This window comes from Bubalus kerabau, chromosome 1 (assembly GCF_029407905.1).
Source record: "Bubalus kerabau isolate K-KA32 ecotype Philippines breed swamp buffalo chromosome 1, PCC_UOA_SB_1v2, whole genome shotgun sequence".
Taxonomy (NCBI): Eukaryota; Metazoa; Chordata; class Mammalia; order Artiodactyla; family Bovidae; genus Bubalus; species Bubalus kerabau.
Genome location: NC_073624.1, coordinates 127,858,232 through 127,872,879, shown reverse-complemented (window position 1 = coordinate 127,872,879; position 14,648 = coordinate 127,858,232). Strand labels below are relative to the sequence as shown.

Below are 14,648 nucleotides of genomic sequence, written 5' to 3'. Positions count from 1 at the left end.
AAACAGGGTGACAATATACAGCCTTGACGTACTCCTTTTCCTATTTGGAACCAGTCTGTTGCTCCATGTCCAGTTCTAACTGTTGCTTCCTGACCTGCATACAAATTTCTCAAGAGGCAGATCAGGTGGTCTGGTATTCCCATCTCTTTCAGAATTGTCCACAGTTTATTGTCATCCACACAGTCAAAGGCTTTGGCATAGTCAATAAAGCAGAAATAGATGTTTTTCTGGAACTCTCTTGCTTTTTCCATGATCCAGCGGATGTTGGCAATTTGATCTCTGGTTCCTCTGCCTTTTCTAAAACCAGCTTGAACATCAGGAAGTTCACGGTTCACATTATTGCTGAAGCCTGGCTTGGAGAATTTTGAGCATTACTTTACTAGCATGTGAGATGAGTGCAATTGTGTGGTAGTTTGAGCATTCTTTGGCATTGCCTTTCTTTGGGATTGGAATGAAAACTGACCTTTTCCAGTCCTGTGGCCACTGCTGAGTTTTCCAAATTTGCTGGCATATTGAGTGCAGCACTTTCACAGCATCATCTTTCAGGATTTGGAATAGCTCAAGTGGAATTCCATCACCTCCACTAGCTTTGTTCATAGTGATGCTTTCTAAGGCCCACTTGACTTCGCATTCCAGGATGTCTGGCTCTAGGTCAGTGATCACACCATCATGATTATCTGGGTCATGAAGATCTTTTTTGTACAGTTCTTCTGTGTATTCTTGCCATCTCTTAGAATAATGATAGTGAAGATGATTCAGGGTCTCCAAAAAAGAATGGAGGCAAGATTGAGATGATGCAAGAAATGTTTACCAAAGACCTAGAAGAACTAAAGAACAACAACAACAACAACAACAAAATAGAGACAAATAACACTAGAAGGAGTCAATAGCAGAATAACTTAGGCAGAAGCATGGATAAATGACCTGGAGGACAGAATGGTAGAAATCACTGCCACAGAACAGAATATAGAAAAAAAAATAATGACAAGAAATGTAGACAGCCTAAGAGACCTCTGGAACAACATTAAATGCATCAACATTTGCATTATAGGAGTCCCAGAAGGAGAACAGAGAGAGAAAGGGCCTGAGAAAATATTTGAAGCAATAATAGCTGAAAAATTCCTGAACATGGGAAAGGAAATAGCCAACCAAGTCCAGGGATCACAGAAAGTCCCAGGAAGGATAAACCCAAGGAGGAACATACCAAGACATATAGTAATCAAACTGACAAAATTTAAGACAGAGATAAAATATTAAAAGCAACAAGGAAAAAACAACAAATAACATACGACATAACATATTTGTCATAATAAAAGTGGCAAATAACACACAAGGGAACTCCCATCAGGCTATCAGTTGATACTCTAAAAGCCAGAAGGGAGCATGATTATATTAAAAGTGATGAAAGGGAAAAACCTACAACCAAGAACACTCTACCCAGCAAGACTCTCCTTCAGATACGATGGAGAAATTAAAAGCTTTCCAGACAAGCAAAAGTTAAGAGAATTCAGCACCACCAAACCAGCTTTACAACAAATGCTAAAGGAACTTCTCAAGGCAGGAAACACAAGAGAATGAAAAGACCTACAGTAAATAAACCCAAACCAAAATGGTAATATACATATCAATAATTACCTTAAATGTAAATGGATTAAATGCACTAACCAAAAGATATAGACTGACTGGGTGGATGAAAACATGAGCATGTATGCACTTCCACTTACCACATCACTCTGTTTGACTCCCCTCCCCCCCCAAATTTATGTAACTGTTTTATATTCAAGTTAATCATGTTCCCATTATAGCTTACAATTGTAATTATCTTTTATTTTTTGTCTGGCTATTGATTGTGAAAACTGATAAACATCTTTCACTATTGTGATTATGTAACTACTAGTCATTTAATACCATTGTATCATGATTGGTCAACAGAAAAATAATAGAACTCTGTATTACCAAAAGTAGGATCTAATAGAAAAACCTGTAATCGCTTTTTAAAATCCAAATGCATATCAGAATTATCTTGAGATTTTTTTGAAACATGTAAATGCTCAGGTATTGCTTTTTTTCTCCAGAGCTCCAAATATGTTTCTAATGAGCAGTCATGTTTAAAAACAACTGGAGTATACGATGATCTTTTACTTTTATCTAGTTTGTTTAACTTTTTGTGTTTCATATTCAGTGCTCCCGTTTCATTCAGTTTATGCTCTTCAATTTTTCCATCTCTTCTTTCTTCTGATGTTCTATCTCAAGCCTTTATCAAGTGTAGTAGAAATGCTTCTGTATACATACATACATATATATATATATATAATATTTTAGAAAACTTATTAATTTTTTCCTAACTAAAAAAGTTATGGCATTTTTATTCTACTTGTTTGACTTAGGATGAATAGAATGCTAGATTTCTAATTTAAAAATAGATATGCAACAAGCAACAAAGGTTTACTGCATAGCATAGGGAACCATAGTCAATATGTTATAATAACCTATAATGGAAAATAATTTCAAAAATAATATATGTGTATTTGTATAATTGAATCATCTTGCTGTGTACATGAAACACATTGTAAGTCAACTATACTTCAATCATATATATATATATATATTTTTTTTTTTTAAAAACAGAGAAAAAACACCTTAAGTCCTTTGTATTGACTATTGCTGTTCAGTCACTAAGTTGTGTCCAACTCTTTGTGACCCCATGGATTACAATATGCCAGGCTCCCCTGTCCTTCGTCTCCCAGAGTTTGCTCAAACTCACGTCCATTGAGTCAGTGATGCCATCCAACTGTCTTATTCCCTGCTGCCCGCTTCTCCTCCTATTCTCAGTCTTTCCCAGCATCAGGGTCTTTGCCAATGAGTCAGCTCATCGCATCAGGTGGCCAAAGTATTGGAGCTTCAGCATCAGTCCTTCCAATGAATAGTCAGGGTTGATTTCCTTTAGGATTGACTGGCTTGATCTCCTTGCTGTGAGAGGAATGCTCAAAAGTCTTCTCCAGCACCACAATTTAAAAGAATCAATTCTTTGGTACTCAGCCTTCTGTATGGTCCAACTCTCACATCCATACATAAGTACTGGAAAAACCATAGCTTTGACTATACAGATGTTTGTCAGCAAAGTGATGTCTCTGATTTTTAATACACTGTCTAGTTTTGTCATAGGGCTCCTTTCTTCCAAGGAGCAAATGTCGTTCTATTGATAGAACCAAATAAATTCCCCACGTGGTTCCATGTGGCATATAGTCATGGTTCCTGGCCATCAGGACCTTCATTAGTTAAGCATGACTCCAAGAGCAGAGCTTCCAAGCCCCTGAGTTAAAAAAATAAGAGAAGTTGGAGGATCAATAACTCTTACTTGGTCCAGAAGTCCAACTCCTGGACCCATATGGGGACTCCCAGCCTTACTGCCCAGGAGTGGGAGGACTGAGCTCCTATAGGTGGAAGATGACGTTGCCTTGTGGACGGCTTTCTGCCTAGCATCTAACCCAGTCAATATTTATGGAGTGAGTGAAGAGGGCTATATGCACACTCTCAGAACAAACCTTGGCATTATAATCCTGAAAACTAGAATCTTAAAGATAAGTGCCATAGATTGTATGTTATCCTGAAGATAAGTATCTAAAGATGTACAAATGATCAGGTAAACGTTTAAAAATGGAGTGGTGTGATTCCTTTCTCTCTGATTAAGATCCTCTAAGATGAAAAGAAAATCAAAAATTTTTAATGATTTCTTTGCTTACGGATCAGAAGACCCAGATTTTTGTCCTGGATTCACTGGGACCAACTTTGTGATCTTGGGGTTATTTAATTTTTGTATACTTAGTTTCCTCATCTGAAGATACCTGAATAATCAACTTGTGCCACTGTCTAATTCTGAAATGGCAAAAAAAAAAAAAAATACGTGTGAACAGTTTAAAAAAATACAAGTAACAGAGTTGTTACAAAAAGTAAAAATGGTTCAATGAGATTGTTGTGAGGGCCCAACTTGTTGATTCAGATTTAATTTGACTCAGAGGACATCTATGTAAAATTCATCATACATTCCATGTAGCCCAGCACCTGGAGGATTGTCAACTATGGAGGAGTTTATGCCAAGTCTTTCTGTGTGCGTCCTTTATCATAATGTAAACAGTGCATCAGCTTCCTGGCCCTCCTTCTCCCTCCCAGCCCATCCTCCGTTCACACGTGTAGGTAGCATGGGCTTTAGCTTCCGGGCTACCAGTGGTTCAGAGCCATCTGGAAGTCAGGAAGTCCTTCAAGGACCACCATGACACACCAATACAAAATTCCATCATTTGCATTTGCAGAAATACCCATAGGTGTGCCATATAAAATTATAGTGAGCACCATTGGTGTCCATGAAGAAAAGAGGGAAAAAAGCACCTGTAGGACTAAGCAAGACAAAGACTTTCTGAGTTTTTCACTGCTAATCTTTTGCTACATGTCCATCCACTTTATTATCTTGCAAACACCAGCACACAAGTGGTACCAGGCACTAATGCATTGGTTTTCTAAGTAAAAAACATGTAATAATATTCATGACCAAGTACTGACGGGTTTAACATGACAACTCTACAGCTAGGTTGCTTCTATCAAGCACAACAGTCCTCTCTGAATGAACGCTCCTGAGTTGTGGCACACCAGATTCCTGCAAGGAGGTAAAATCTCACCATTGACCCTTACCTATCAAAGCCTAAGAAGGAATGTGTGTATTTCCAGAAGGATCGTGCAGTACGTCCATGTCTCTTCTCTTGGATTCTAAAACCACATCCTGAATTAGGACAGAGCAGCAGAGCCACGTGATTTGGGACCACAATGTACTGGCCACCTCAGAATCGATTTTACCTAAATGCATTTTGGTGTGATACTATCCACCTGTAAGAACCGGCCCCTACTAAGTCAACTAATTTGGGGATATTGTCTTTGACATCATGTAGGGAGGAAATGGGTTTTCCTGGTGGCTCAGACGGTAAAGAATCTGCCTGCAATGCAGGAGACATAGGTTCAGTCCCTTGGTTGGGAAGATCTCCTGGAGGAGGAAATGGTTACCCACTCCAGTATTTTTGCCTGAAGAATCCCATGGACAGAGGAGCCTACTAGACTACAGTCCATAGAGTCTCAAAGAGTGGGACACAGATGAGCGACTAATACACACACACACACACACACACACACACACACACAGAGGAAATGGGCTTCCCTGGTGGCTCAGACAGGAAAGAATCTGCCTGCAATGCAGGAGACCTGGATTTGATCCCTGGGTTGAGAAGATCCCCTGGAGCAGGGAATGGCAACCCACTGCAGTATTCTTGCCTGGAGAATTCCATGGACAGGGGAGCTTGGTGGGCGGGCTACAGTCCAGGGGGTCGAAAAGAGTCAGACGTAACTGAGCGACTAACATGACTGTGGTCACTATATCATGGTAGTGACCTCATGGTTATCATGCCTCCCCGCTGCTCCCCAGGCATCCACAAGGAGGGCTTTCCCTGTTGCCCCAACCCTTACACCTGCCCAGGGACAAGGAGAGGCGCTCTATCCTGCCAGGGCTGGAACTTAGTGGAACACCCACCCTTGTGGCTGTCATAGGGTCCTGTCAGGCTCTACTAGAGAGAAAGGCTGTGAGGCCAGAGGAGGAACAGACTTACTACTGCCCCTCTGCCCCCTGCATGGCCGTCCTGACCCTGCCCATCACACCCTGGCAATGCCAGGGCAAGCGTTCCAGTACAGGGGCCGCAGCTGACTCTGGGGTGCCATTTATCCAAAACTCACAGACCAGCCTCGCCCACTGGTGGTTTGGGTCACCCCCTGATGTCTGGGACCACGCCTCAGTGTGTGGGCACAGGGACTGACTCAGGCAGAACAAACTTGACTTTCCCAGCACGTAGTAAAAACAGCACCATTATGCCAGGATGTCTCATGGGTGTAAAGTATGAGAATCATTAAACTCAGTAACCAAGGGAGAACTCAGTCCCCTTTGATCATGGCCTCTCCATGGAGCCTGACCGCTGAGGACCTCCTTGTGGTTAGTGGGGACCTGGGCTGACCCCCTGTCCACTTCTACACTCCTATAGCCCTCTTTGTGATCTCTCAGGACCAAGATTGGCAGCAACTCGGGTGGAGGGCCTGGAGCCAAAACAGGACACTAGGGACCCAACTCTCTGCTTCTAGAAACACACAGGGACCCCATAGCCTGGAGAACCCACCCATGGTGAAGGGGCCAGCAAAGAACAGGAGTGGACAAAAATCCAATCCTGCAGAGAAGACAGTGTATCTGGTCAAGTGGCAGTTGGCATGTTGTTTGTTAAGAGCAAAGCTGCGCTGGGCACTCGGTACTCATGGTCACCTGGACGACGAGCGTCACTGAGCCAGAGTAAGAATCGAGAAGGCAAAATAACCATTGTGAACCTGCCTTCCTGGGAAGAGATGGAACTGCTTCAGTGATGTTGGGATTACAATGGACAAGGGCCATGGTTCAGAACAGAAGATAACAAGGTGCCTCATCCTCAAGTCCAGGCTCTGGATCCATCTATCATATCATAGACCACTGAGGGGGAATTCCAGGACTTGTCTGCCCTGAGTGTGCACACAGAAGCCGAGGAGAAAAGGCTGTCTTGGGGGGTGGGGAGAACAGAGCCCATGACACCGAATAGAGTCCTGCAGACAGGGACTATTGCTTCTCTCCCCAAGGTCAAAGGCCTTAAGAAAACCATCTTGAAGTCCGGGGGTGTCTGAAAGAAGGGTGAAGTGCATCTCACTTGCGGCTTAAGGTTGACAGAGTTCAGAACCCACAGGCCACTCTGGTGCCACCTTCAAATATGGTGAGAAGTCCCTAAGGAGAAAGCAGAGTGGGGGAGTCGGGAAAAGGCAAAGTCCCTCCTGGACCCCTGCTGTTTCTTGAGGAAAGGGGGTTTCCAGGTTTCCTGAAGACCGAGGCAGAACAGGGGCCCTTAAGTGTCCCTGGAGATAGCCCAGAGGAGCAGAACTGCCCCAGCCCCAGGCAGGGAGTGTGAGTCATCTGAGGGACCAGAGTGAAAGAAAGAAAGTGTTAGTCCCTCAGTCGTGTCTGACTCTTTTTGACCCCATGGACTGTATCCCGCCAGGTTCCCCTGTCCATGGAACTCTCCAGGCAAAAATACTGCAGTGGGTTGCCATTTCCTTCTCCAGGGGATCTGCCTGACCCAGCGATTGAACCTGGGTCTCCTGCATTGCAGGCAGATCCTTTACTGTCTGAGCCACCAAGGAAGCTCCGAGGGACCAGAACAGTATTTTTCAAAATGCTGGCCCACCCGTTAGTGGGTGCTAATATCAATTTAAAGGATGGAGACCAGCATTCATTTTTCCCGAGGTAAACAGAACAGACACAGTGTGGAGGGGGCTGTATTTTTGTCCGTGTATGTGTAGGATCAGGTGTATTTCTTTCTGTGGGTCACTGCATAAAGCTGAGAAAGCCACTGGCCCGGAGAATTAACTGTCCAGACAGCGGCAAACTTGCCCCAGACACTCCTCAGGTGAACAGATGAAGCCCCACGACCCCAAGAGAAGGAAGAAGAAGGGAGGGAGCGGATGAACCTCTGTTCTGGGCGCTCCTCATCCCAACAGCTGGCATCAATACCAGAGGTGGACCTGCAGGAAGGCGGGGCAGGAGCTGGGAGGCTGAGTCTGAGGAAACACTGAATTGAGGAGAACGCTGAGGGGGTAAAGGGATAATAGCCCAATCAATGACACAAAAGTCTCCAGAGCAGACTCTAAACTGTAAGTTATAAACCAGAGTCAGAACAATATTTTAAAAAGTCTGCTCTGGGCTTTGGAGAAGTCTGATGTAATCCTAATGTTATAAGAAATCTAACCTTTGATGTAAGTGTAATAAGGAAGTACTGTCACTTCAACTGGACCAGAAATAAGCTCTATCAAAAGAGTAAGTCCACTGTCAGGGTATCTGACCTCATAGCAACATTTCTGGAAGAGAGGGGTGACTGTCCTCACCTTACAGAGTCTGCAGAGCAAGTGACTTCCTGCCCAAACGTTCTGCCTGCAATTAATACATGCTGCCACCAGGGGGAGGAGGAGTGCTCAGCTGTGGTCCTCAGTTCAGTTCAAATCAGTTCAGCTGCTCAGTGGTGTTGGACTCTTTGTGACCCCATGAATGGAAGCATGCCAGGCCTTCCTGTCCATCACCAACTCCCAGAGTTCACTCAAACTCATGTCCATTGAGTCGGTGATGCCATCAAGCCATCTTATCCTCTGTTGTCCCCTTCTCCAGCCCACAATCCTTCCCAGCATAAGGGTCTTTTCCAACGAGTCAACTCTTCGCATGACGTGGCCAAAGTATTGGAGTTTCAACTTTAGCATCAGTCCTTCCAATGAACACCCAGGACTGATATCCTTTAGAATGGACTGGTTGGATCTCCTTGCAGTCCAAGGGAATCTCAAGAGTCTTCTCCAACACCACAGTTCAAAAGCATTAACTCTTCAGTGCTCAGCTTTCTTCACAGTCCAACCCTCACATCCATACAATGACCACTGGAAAAACCATAGCCTTGACTAGACAGACCTTTGTTGGCAAAGTAATGTCTCTGCTTTTGAATATGCTATCTAGGTTGCTCATAACTTTCCTTCCAAGGAGTAAGCGTCTTTTAATTTCATGGCTGCAGTCACCATCTGCAGTGGTTTTGGAGCCCAAAAAAATAAAGTCTGACACTGTTTCCACTGTTTCCCCATCTATTTCCCATGAAGTGATGGAACCAGATGCCATGATCTTGGTTTTCTGAATGTTGAGCTTTAAGCCAACTTTTTTACTCTCCTCTTTCACTTTCATCTAGAGGCTTTTTAATTGCTCTTCACTTTCTGCCATAAGGATGATGTCATCTGCATATCTGAGGTTATTGATATTTCTCCCAGCAATCTTGATTCCAGCTTGTGCTTCTTCCAGCCCAGCATTTCTCATGATGTACTGGCCCCAAAAGTTCAGTTCCCATAAACGACATTAATCATGCCATATTTTTCTATTCACTTTTGGATGAGAACTTTTCCCTATAGAAATCTAATTGTCCAAACACCAATGTTGAACAATAGTGGTTTTTCACACCATAATAGGGGACCGGGACATTAGTGGGAAAAGTCTTAGGGTGGGAAGAAATGGCCAGCTGATTTTCTCAGTCCCATGGCCAGCATCCAAACATCTGCTATCCTGAAAGACAAAGAGACACAGAGAGAGAGACAGAGAGGAACAGAATGCTTCCTTGATCTTGAATGAGCATATCCTTCCATCCACATCCTCTTTTTCTTTTGTCTAAAGAGGTAATGGAGGGCTCTGTGTATCTGTTTGTTTTGTTTAAAATTTGGGAAGTTTCATTAATAGGAGTTTGGTTTAGGATGTGGAGGTTTGCATGGTGGATCCAAAGCAATTGGTTCCACCTGCCAAGTAGAAAATGAATCCCTCTAAGTGGAATGGACATGGAATAACATCCTTGACCAGGACGAATGGCACTGGAAGCACACTGCTGTTTATGCTGGAAAACCACCCTTGTATGAGCTCATAGGAAGTACTCATGCCCTGTGGGTAACTAGAAGGATTTGTTTCAGTATGATTGGCAAACCACACTTGCCAATCCTGTACTCACTATTCAGAACCTCATTAGACTCAAGCGCCACCATCCTTCTAGGCTGAGCCCCTCTGAGGTATACTGTTTTTAGACACTCAAAGGTCAAACTTTCATTAGATATGAAAAAGAAGCCTGGAGACAGAAGGGATATCTCTTCTTTCCTCTCTACAAAGTTTCAGGGTTTCCAAGCCATCATCTTTAAGTCCTTATCATGATACTTCTCAAGTATTTTTGCTTACTTCTTGTTTTTTTGGCTTGTTTTGCTTTGCTTTTTTAGCAATGGAACCCATTTTGTGATGAAACCTTACAGGAGTCCTAAGAACAGACAAAGCCCAGGTGCTCTGGTGCTCTGGATGGTCCCCTCCTCCAGCCTGGGACCTCTGAGAACACAGCCTGAAAATCACAGCCTTCTGGCATTCTGAAGAAAATACATAGACACAAAAGTGTTGAGGAGCTGTAAATACTGCCTTTCCTGGTGGCTCAGACGGTAAAGATTGGAGAAGGAAATGGCAACCCACTCCAGTGTTCTTGCCTGGAGAATCCCAGGAACGGCAGAGCCTGGTGGGCTGCCGTCTATGGGGTCGCACAGATTCGGACACGACTGAAGTGACTTAGCAGCAGCAGATGGTAAAGAATCTACCTGAGATGCAGGAGACCCAGTTTCGATCCCTGGGTAAGAAACGGCAACCCATTGTAGTATTCTTGTCTGAAGAATTCCATGGCAGAGGAGCCTGGTGGGTTACAGTCCATGGGGTGGCAAAAGAGTCGGACATGATTTGATTAACATAAGTTGCCAAGTTTTTGTGAATCTGCCTTAAATTCACAGGCTGTAAGTGAGTATTTCATGCTATGAGTCAAGAAAAACAAAGGTTTATATCTTCACGCACTGTTTTGATAGACAGAAATTCTTATTTAAACAATGTGAGTGAATTTCTGATTCCATAGATATGTATAAAATATTAATCTCAGCAAGATTCACTCATTTGAAACAAGAGGCTAAGTCCCAAGCTGTGGTACTGAGGATTTTATCAGATTTCTAACTTTCCAAAGCATGTTATTTTCCCTCCTAAAAACTTTTCTCTCCTTCTGCTTTTTTTTTTTTTTGTAATGTAGAAAGGATTAACAGAGACCATTATCCACAACATCCCAACCAGAGATAGGCCCTGTTAACATTTTGGCAAAGTTCTTTGAATCAGCCCACTTTCTGCATCCATTGTTGTCTTTGTTCAGTCGCTATGTCCAACTATTTGCAACCTCATGGACTGCAGAATGCCAAGCTTCCCTGTTCTTCACTATCTCCCTGAGTTTGCTCAAACTCATGTCTATTGAGTCGGTGAGGCCATCCAACCATCTCATCTGCTTTTGTCCCCTTCTCCTCCTGCCTTCAAGCTTGCCCAGCATCAGGGTCTTTTCCAGTGAGTCAGTTCTTCGCATCAGGGGGCCAAAGTATTGGGGTTTCACCTTCAGCATCATCAGTTCCAGTAAATATTCAGGCCTGACTTCCTTTTAGATTCACTGGTTCGATCTCCTTGCTACACCGATGATTCTTGCTGTCCAAGGGATTCTCGAGAGTCTTCTCCAGCACCACAGTTTGAAAGCACCCATTATTCTCTTTGTTTCTCACATGGGTTCAGGGGAGTAAACAGGGCAAATGCAATTGCACCCATTTAGTAGATGAAGTGCTTTTTCACACCAAACAGATCTGGCTCTGGAAGAAGTTGCAGAAGGACACATGCATTTTCCATTTTTAATTTTCCTGATCAGGACTGCCTGTGGCCCTCACTCCAAACAAAAACGTAATCCCTCCACGGGCTTCCTAAAGTGATGAAGTTGATTACCTGCAGTCATCCATGCAGTTGGTACCAGAACCAGGAAGACAACCCAAGTGGACCTGTTCTCAGCAGCACATCCCTCCACCACAACCACCAGGCTGAACCTCCGCACATTCCCTCTGCTTCCCAGAACCGTCTGGAGAAGGAGCAAACTTGCAAAGTTCACAGACAGCCCTCGTGAAGAATCGCTCAATGGTAGAAAACTAAAGGGAAGTAGTAAAGTGGAGGGAAATGCAAAAATGAAGCTGCAAGAAACAGTGAGCAGAAAACATCCTGTGACGTTCTGGCAAGGAGAGGAAGAGAGCTAACAAAGACAGAAAGTCACAAGAATACAGAGTGATCAAGTCCAGGGCAGTAAAAATTCATTATGAACAAGCCTCAGTGAAAAACAGACTCCCAGAGGAGCTAATTACATGAGCTGCTCTTGAAGTGACTCAGGCAGCAGGCATTCATTCACAGCCACCCCGGGGACATGCGAGTCACCACAGCCCAGAGCTAACGGGCTGCCTTAGTGCCCGCCTCCTCCCAAACAATAAGCTTCCATCAGGTTAGCATTCTCTCAAGCCTGTCAATTGTAACCCAGTTTGTGTTAGGAGACAAGCTGGCACATTGTATAAAGGTCAAGTGGAAAACTGTCCCTTCTGCTACATCGCTGTCATCAACTGATAAAGGTCATCCCACCCAATACACTGCCGTGACGGAAAATAACTTTGTTTGTCTACTGTGAAATATTCAAGAGTCCCTCTGCTATAGGCCTTCTGGTTTCTCTCTGCTCTAGGAAGCCACTAAATTTGTTACTCCAAGGTATTTCAGCTACTACGATGACAAAATCTTGTTTGCAAACAAATTTAAATAGAAAAATACAAAGACAGTAAGTTTAAAACATTATCTACATAGACTCATAATATCTAAATATTTAATGGTGATTTTAATTGTAGTAACTGACATTCATTCAGTGTTATATATAACCCATATATTTATTCTACACCATCTTATTTAGTTCTCAAAACAACTCTATTATCCCATTTTACAGATGGGAAAACAGCAGGTTGCAAGGATTAGGTAATTTTTCCAAGTTCATACAGCTGGTAAGTGGCAGAACTTGACTTTGTGACCTGAAAGGTACTCATAGTTTATGATTCAATTGTTAGTAGAATTATCAACTATTAACAACATGATAACAGTGATCATCATCATCATTTATTGATAAGATGTATCTTAAACATTCATTAGTTCATCCAACAACCATTTCTTGAGAGTCTACCCTGACCAGGCACGATGCTAGGTGCGGAGGACAAAGGCTGAAATTAGGGAGAGTCTGCCTCTCCCAGAAGACAGCTTACAGTTCAGCCAAGGCCACAGCAAACAGCTATATTAACACATGCTGTATATGAGGCTAGGGAAACCTAGAGAGCACTCAACAGAAGGAACCCTGAAACCAAGTCTTGATGGCTTGTAGGATCTAAGATGGAAAAGGAGCTGTGCATGCAGGCAAAGGCGAAGTGCCACATGGGAAAGGCAGCCACCTCCAGGGACTATGACGGACTGGAGAGGGGGTTACATGGGGGAAAGGAGTGGCAAGAAATGAAATCAGTGGGCCAGAGAGTGGTCAGGGCGAGAAGGTGTTGCTATAGACCAAGTTTAACATTTATCCTGAGGATGTTAATCGTGGACAGAGGTGAAAGAGAAAGTGGTCCCCCAGGCACTGGAGAAGGGCAGCTGGTGGTAGTGAGAGCCAAATTGGAGGAGAGTGGGAATGGAAGCGGGGACCCTGGAGAGACTAGTGCACGAGTCCAGGAAAAACCTGAAAGATCTAAGGACAGAAGAAAGAGATATTCAGGAGACGAAATCCAAGAGACATAGTGGCTCAATGTCTAGGGAAAGGTGAGAATCTAGCACGACTCCCAGTTTTTCTAGCCTGACTTGCTATTCAGTGCAGGAGGAAATGCAGTCAGAGAAGCTGGGTTGAGACCTAACAGAGCCCAGAACTTGATCCTGCCAGGGCGGACGTCAGGAAAAGTGCAGTCTTTGGGTCTTAGGCTGGACATTCTACACAATCATATGGGAGTGGGAAGATGTCACAAATTCCAGGCCAGTTTCTTATTATTTCAGAGATATTTGACTGTCCAAAAACAAACATACAATGAAAACAATTCTCAGGCTAGGACGAGTGGACAAATGAAACTGGGAGGTGGCAGAATTATCTGATGAATGTGCTGAGAGAACACAACAGAAAGTTGTTCAGTTTCTGGGCTTGGAGACTAGATGGCTGAGGTCGTCTCTCTCTTCGCTGATTAACTTTACAACCCGCTCAGTTCTTGTTCCAAATGCATGCCTTGCCGCCTCGATTCACTTGGTCTGCCTTTCCTCCTTGACAAACAGGACCAAAAGGCCAATGCAGGACCCACACTCGTGATTCAGTCAGGCAGAGGCAGCAGTGAGAGCTGCTTAAAAACCTTGTCAAGACTCCAGATTCTTTTGACCAGCAACCACCACCAAAGCAGAGGTGAACAACTCTTTCTATAACTTTCCACTCACAACCCAGGAGATGTCTTTTCCTTCTCCAGAGCATCTGCCTCCATCCAACTGAAGATCTGGGTAAATCTTCAAGCATATATATATATATTGTGTCCAAATCTTACAGAAAACTTATGTAAATTTTCCTAGATAACTTTTCTTAAGTGGGTCATAATTAGTCTTCCAAAGACAAGGCCTCCAGAGCAGCTGATGCATTCACATCATGCTTCCGGTCCTCATGGGTTTGGGAGCTGGAGCCATGGGCAGAGAGAGGAGCAGACGATGTCCACAGAGCTTATGAAAACCGAAGGGAACAGCCAGTCATTCTCCCCTGGTGTGTCTGTGTCATCTACAATAAAGCAGCAGCATGCTTACTGTCGATTTTTTTATTAGAGGGGATGCAAGATTTAATTAAGTGTCTGGACAGTTTATTAAAAAAGAAAAAAAGAGTATCTGTCCAGTGACGATCACCCCATGCAGGAAGCCCCATGAAGGAGCAGGGGCACTGTGCCATTGCCGTTATGCAGAAGAAATGGACGCCATGTCTGTAAGTGAGCATACTAAATGGATTAGATCATCATCTTGGACCTGCATCTTCACTGTCTCTGCCCACAAGGGTACAGGTCACAAGACAGAGACTCACATAAAAAATGACCAGAACAGAGGACCAATCTTTCGTCAATCTCTTCTTTGT

At 43.7% G+C, this 14,648-nt stretch overlaps 1 protein-coding gene across 3 annotated transcripts in view; it reads right to left on the bottom strand.

The window, feature by feature from the left end:
• The window catches only part of DISC1 (DISC1 scaffold protein), a 413,164-nt gene that overhangs the window by 293,216 nt on the left and 105,300 nt on the right, over window positions 1–14,648 (bottom strand). The window lies entirely within an intron of this gene.